We start from the raw sequence: 6,835 nt of genomic DNA, 5'->3' as shown, positions 1-6,835 counted from the left end.
TATACAATAGCTTTTGTTGGCGGCTCAAAAACTGCTGAGGGAGGCGTGCCATACGTCACATTCCACGAGAGGAGCAATTGTGGGGATGGTCCCAAGGTGACCAGGGACAACCTTTGTTCACTGTTCCGTCACATGGCTCTATAATAAATATTAGTCACCCAGTGTACACATAGAATGTGGTGAGGTTTTCTGAGAGGGCAAAACCCTTTCCCAGAGGTCAGAGTACACTCTCTGTTCCAGGCCGATCCCTAATCAGATTTGCAATCTACCTTGGAGAACCACAGCTTTCCATTAAATAGAAGCCATCACAGGGCAGCAGCATTGGGCTCATTTACTATAGCCACTTTCAAGTTCTCTTTTTTTCCGTCTGAGTCCCAAACAGTTCATGGACCCCTGATGTTGATTAAACCAGATTGTATTTTAAAGTTTTGCTTCTCTCCCTTATCTTGCCTCCCCTAAGTTAATATAAAATGTTCCGAATGATCTCACCTTGTGGCTTCATTGACTAGAGATACTGCAAAATCAGAAGGCACCACTATTATGCTTGGAGGCACAGGCTCATTTTATCAGACTCTCAGACTCTGTCTCTTCCGTTCTCCATTAGAACACAGCCTTCTCTCAACACAGGGTTGTAGATTCTTTACCAAGCCTTAGCAGAAGTAAAAAACAAAAACAGAAAGCCCTATGATATGCAATACACGGCATCATCAACTTAACACAAAATATTATTTCTTAGGCTGTGTTTTATTTAAAGATATAAATACACTGTGTTTTTTCATTTTTCCCCCGATAATGAACGACCTATCTTTTTAGACATTTTCAATATTATAGGAAACCTCATACTCTATCGTTTTCTATTCCAAAAAGGAACAGGTGAGAGTTAGAATTGATAGAAAGAATTGGTACTGGATACCTCCCTTGGATTTGTTGAGACAAAAATAACACAATTCATAGAGCAAATCCTCTGAGGCTCTTTACTAACTAGAAATACAGTCATTTTCTAGATACTGACTTGTGGAGGACCACGCCTGACTTAACCTAGACCCCTTCACTATGAATGTTGTCTTTCCAAGAAGAATTATTGAGATTAATGAAAGGCCAGCACCTTGTCTCGGCAGCCTGGTGACTCTGCAACAAGACTTTTTCTAGTTCCCAACCAATCCATTACTCCAACCAAGTTCTTCATGTTTGTTCTGATCCTCCTAGTTGGAACAAAATATTTATAATTAAAACTCAGGGCACCTGGGTAGCTCAGTTGGTTAAGCATCAGACTCTTGACCTCAGCTCAGGTCTTGGTCTCAGAGTTGTGAGTTCAAGCCCCACATTGGGCTCTGCATTGGGTGTGGAGCCTACTAAAAAAAGAAAAAAAAAATCACTAGGCATCTGACTTCTTCTGATATATTTTAAATTTCTCCACCTTGAATAAAAAGTTCTCTCGGTGACACCAGTATTTATCAAGATCTACAGCTGGTTCTTGAAATTCACCTTTCTGTCCTAGCAAGGAAGAAGTTGAAGACTGAAAAATCAGCTCTTCTTGGATCCATAGGAGAAGGGAGAACACAGGGCAAACATCTGCCCCCGAGATTTGAGAGAACAGCGAATACAGGGAGCCTTGGCTTATTGGAATAGAGACTCAGGAGTGGAAATCACCCACAGGAACCAGTGTCAGCATAGGAAAACCTGAACTATATATATATAATTGATGAACTGCTGGCAGCTCAGTGGGGACAAGCTTGAGAGTTAAAAACTCCAGGGGGACCGAGTCACATAGGGGCCCCCACAATATTGTAAGATTTACCTCCAGGAGCTCAACCAGGTTCTCACAGTAAATGTCAGAGAGAAACCCCTTGTGCTTCCGGGAAGAGGAAAGGAAAAAGAATCCTTTAAAAATAATGCCAGAGTATCCTGTCCTACTTAACAAGGCCTGCTCTCAAGGGAAACTAGTTAACAGAAGCAGCAACTGCTGGAGTATTTTCAAAGCCTGACTGACCTGGGAAAGGAAGCTCTGGCCTTTCTGTCCCACCTGAAGGAGGAGAAAAATACTGAGAAACACTTGTGAAGTTTACATTCCAGAGGGATAGGCTCACTAAAAGACTGAGACCTAATCATAGGGCTATGGAATGATTTCCCTTTCCTCCCAACACATTACTGAAGGCCTATTTTATAGCAGTTCCTTATTTAACACATTATGTCTTGCTATCAACAAAAAATTACCAAGCATACTAAAAGGAAAAAACACAATTTGAAGAGACAGAGCGAGCATCAGAACCAGAAATAGAAGAGATGTTGGAGTTATCAGACCAGGAATTTAAGACAACTATGATTAACATGCTAAGGGCTCTGATGGACAGAGTAGACAGTATGCAAGAACAGATGGGCAATGTGAGCAGGGAGCTGGAAATCCTAAGAAAGAACCAAAAAGAAATGTTAGAGATCAAGAAACACGGTGACAGAAAGGAAGAAGGCCTTTAATGGGCTTACTAGTAGACTGGACATGGCTGAGCAAAGAGTCTCTGAGTTTGAAGCAATCTCAACAGAAGTCTCCAAAACTGAAAAGCAAAGAGAACAAAGACTGAGAAAAAAACAATATCCAAGGCCTGTTGGACAACTACAAAAAGTGTAACATATGCATAACAGGAACATCAGGAGGAGGAAGAAGAGGGAAAGAAACAGATGAAATATTTGAAATAATTATATATTATGTATTATATAATTAATATGATAAATTATTTATATATTATATAATTATTTAAATTTATTGAACTTCATTAATGGTATTCAAAAACAAAGAATTTCCCCCAAATTAATGCCAGACATAAACCACAGATTCACAAAGCTCAGAGAACACCGAGCAAAATAAATGCCCCAGAATCTGTACCTAAAGGATATCATTTTGAAGCTACAGAAAATCAAAGTTAATGAAAAACTCTTAAAAGAAGCCAGAAGGGGAAAAAAAAACTTGCTTATAGAGGAAAAAAGATAAGAACTCTGCATTCAACCTCCTCAGAAACCTGGCAAACAAGAAGAGAGTGCAGTGAAATATTTAAAGTGCTGAGATAAAACAAACAAAAAATGGCCATCCTAGAATGTTGTGTCCTGCAAAATTATTTTTTAAAAAAGAATGAGGGGTCCCTGGGTGGCTCAGTTGGTTAAGCATCCAACTTGATTTGGGCTCAGGTCATGCATTTTCTCATGGTTCATGAGTTAGAGCCCCGCATCAGGCGTCACGCTGTCAGTGCAGAGCCTGCTTGGGATTCTCTTTCTCTGCCTCTCCCTCTCTCCCTCTCCCTCTGTCCCCCTCCTTCTTGCAGGTGTGTGCACTCTCTTTCTCCCTTTCTCTCAAAATAAATAAACATTTAAAATAAAAAATTTATTTTTCGTAATTGATCTAACAAATAACAATTTGTTCAAAATAATAGTAGCAACAATGTATTCAGTTTTGTATACTTAAGTATATTAAACAAATTTTTTAATGTTTATTTATTTTTGAGAGACAGAGTGCGAGTGGGGGAGGGGCAGAGAGCAAGGGAGACACAGAATCTGAAGCAGGTTCCAGGCTCGAGGCTCCAAGCGGTCAGCACAGAGCCTGATGAGGGGCTGGAACTCACAAACTGTGAGATCATGAGCTGAGCCGAAGTGTGTTGCTTAACTGACTGAACCACCCAGGCTCCCCTTCTTATAGATAGATAGATCAATGGATCTTATGTGTATCCGTGCTTATGTATGTTTATATATAAGTGAAATGAATGACAGCAATAATACAAGGGACTGGAGGGTGGAATTATTTTATTATTATTTTTTTTATTATAAGGTACACTACCTGGGAAGTGATATAGTGATATCTGAAAGTAGATCTGGATTAGTTGTAAATGTTTATTGCAAACTCTAGGGCAACCATTAAAAAATGTAAAAAAAGAATAACTGATAAACTAGAAAAGGAGAGAAAATGAAATCATGTAAAATGCTCAATTAAAACCACAAAAGGCAGGAACAAAGGAACAAAGAACAAAGGCTACAAATCGAAAACATCAACAGATGACAGCTATTAACCCAGCCTTACCAATAATCACTTGGAATGTCAATGATCTGAATGTGCCAATTAAAAGATTATCATAGTGGATCAGGAAACAAAACCCAGCTATATATTGTCTACAAGAAATCCACTCTAAGTATAAAGACACATACAGATTAAAGGTTAAGACATGGAGAAAAATTTGCCATGCTAACATTAATCAAAAGAAAGCAAGAGTCACTATATTCATTTCAGACGGAGCAGACATCAAATCAAGGAAGGTTATCACAGATTAACAGAGGTGTTACATAATGATAGGGTCAGTTCTCCAAGAAGATACAACCATCCTTAATGTATATGCACCTAGCACAGAGCGTCAAACTTCATGAGGCAAAAACTGTTGGAACTGTAAGGAGAAATAGGTGAATCCACTATCATAGTTGGAGAATATTCTTGTATCAGAAACGGACACATCCAGTAGGCAGAAGATCAGGACATGTTGAATTCAACAACACTATCAATCAACTGTGTATAATTGAAATCTATAGACTGCTTCATCCAGCAACAGCAGAACACACATTCTCAAACTCGCATGGAATATTCACCGAGACAGGCCACGTTCTGGGCCATAAAACACACCTTAACCAATTTAAATGAATGGAAGTCATATCATCTGCTCTCAGATCACAGTAGAATTAAACTAGAACAGTTAACGGTAGACAACTAGAAAATCCCCAGATACAAGGAGATTAAACAACACACTTGTCAATAATGCATGGGTCAGAGAAGAAATCGAGAGACGTTAAAAACAAAATTTGCATTAAGGCATTCAGGTGGCTCAGTTGGGTAAGAGTCTGACTTCAGCTCAGGTCATGATTTCACGGTTCATGAGTTTGAGCCCCAAGACCGGCTCTGGGCTGACAGCTCAGAGCCTGGAGCCTGCTTCGGATTCTGTACATCCCTCTCTCTCTACCCCTCCCCTGCGCTCTCTGTCTCTCTCTCTCTCTCTCTCTTAAAAATAACATTAAAAAAAATTTTTTTAAACAAACAAAACAAAATAATTTACATCTACCACCAGCCTAAAATCCAGGTTTGTGCTTGGCCAGAAGTCACTCACTAGGCTGACTGGTTCAAAGGTCACTGAGGCACCTCTTGGACAGTTTCATTTTACCTTGGACAGTTTCATTTTACAGTTTCATTAGTCACCAAGCTAACCCCTCACGGGTTTTCTCACCTTTGCTTGCCGCAGTCCCTCTAATCTCTGGGAAACTCTTTCTGCTTTACTGATGTCTCCCTGTTTTCTCTAAGGTGGACGTCATGTTTCAGACCTCCAACCATCTATGCTGTCACAGTCATGACGAACAGAAGGCACTGAGACTCCCAGGACCAACTATCAACCATCATCTTCGTTGCCTTTGTGACAGCTGCTCTGAGGTCCTTGTAAATTTGCCCCTTTGACTTCATTCTGATTCTGTGTCCAGAGTTTAATGGGGGGTGGGGAGGAATTTCTCTCAAGCCTCAAAACCCTATGTTCATCAGTGAAAGGGATTCCAGGGGCAAACTATCCGAGATAGCTTCCAATCTTTTCCATTCTTACTCTTAATCCAAGAAGAGGTTTTATCTGAGCATGATAGAAATGATTTGGGGCGCCTGGGTGGCTTAGTCGGTTAGGTGTCCGGCTTCTGCTCAGGTCATGATCTCGCGGTCCGTGAGTTCGAGCCCCGCGATGGGCTCTGTGCTGACAGCTCAGAGCCTGGAGCCTGCTTCAGATTCTCTGTCTCCCTCTCTCTCTGCCCCTCCCCTGCTCACGCTGTGTGTGTGTGTCTCTCTCTCTCTCAAAAATAAATAAACATTAAAAATATATATATATTAATAGACTTTCTGTTTTGGTTAGTTCAAATCAATTATTTAATGATTTTGCACTTCCTAATATTTTAAGAAACTGTCCTTTAATATTTGAATGAGTGTCCTAAAATGTCTTTTTAATTAAAGATTTTATTTTTAAGTTATCTCCACGCTCATCGTGGGGCTAGAATTTATAATCCTGAGATCAAGAGTTGCATGCTGTACAGACTGAGCCAGTCAGGTGCCCTCTAAAATTTCTTTTGACATTGTTAAAAGTTGTTTTGAAACAACTCCAGAACAGATTCCAAGCTGGGGGTGGGAGAAAAGACCTAAAGGCAGAATATGTTTTATATTTAGAGTTTCTCTGTATCAGATAAGATTATTTTACAGAAAATTCCTTTTTCTCATGCTTACTTTTAAAACTACATGTTACTTGCTGAAATGGGGCCAGTGGAATTAATGAGCTCAAACTTCTTTCTTAAAGGGGGAAGAAAGTGCACTTCCTAGAGAGAGATGACCTTTGCAAAGTGGAGCTATTTGTAAAGACTTCTGTTTCTCCGGGGGATTTTTTTTCTCACTCAGAAGGATCAACCACAAAGTAGGTGGTCCATGCTCTACTGAGCCCTGGGGCTGGCCTTTGGCAAAACTGAATAACTGGCAAAATCAGACTTTGCTGCAACCTCCCACACACCCACACTTGGCCCAGGCAGATACTAAACACCTTGAACCCTAGTCTGACCAATGTCTAGAAACCCTCCTGGCGAGTGTCCTGTGCCCTAGACTTTGCTTCCTTCTCTCTCCTCTGTGAATATGTCCTCTCAGGAGGCTATCCCATTGTAAACAGAAAAAATAGGGTCAAATTACAGAATATTGAAAGCCTTGGAAGTTCCAGTTTTAAAAATCCTAAAAGTCATCTAGTAGGGTTATTTTCAAAATTGTTCATTCCCTATATTTTCGCTGTAAAACTCTTTCTTCAAA

General features: G+C 40.1%; 1 long non-coding RNA gene across 1 annotated transcript; it reads right to left on the bottom strand.

Annotated features, from left to right (window-relative positions):
* Positions 1–573: 573 nt before the first annotated feature.
* On the bottom strand, positions 574–5,314 carry LOC122198636. The gene is made up of 3 exons (XR_006193075.1): positions 5,247–5,314; positions 1,106–1,202; positions 574–649 (listed from the first exon to the last, which is right to left on the bottom strand). It is a non-coding gene; the product is annotated as an uncharacterized LOC122198636 (long non-coding RNA).
* Positions 5,315–6,835: the final 1,521 nt, after the last annotated feature.

Source organism: Panthera leo, chromosome C2 (assembly GCF_018350215.1).
Source record: "Panthera leo isolate Ple1 chromosome C2, P.leo_Ple1_pat1.1, whole genome shotgun sequence".
In the NCBI taxonomy this organism is placed as follows: Eukaryota; Metazoa; Chordata; class Mammalia; order Carnivora; family Felidae; genus Panthera; species Panthera leo.
The sequence above is the reverse complement of the archived record's forward strand: the minus strand, read 5'-3'. Positions and strand labels throughout refer to the sequence as shown.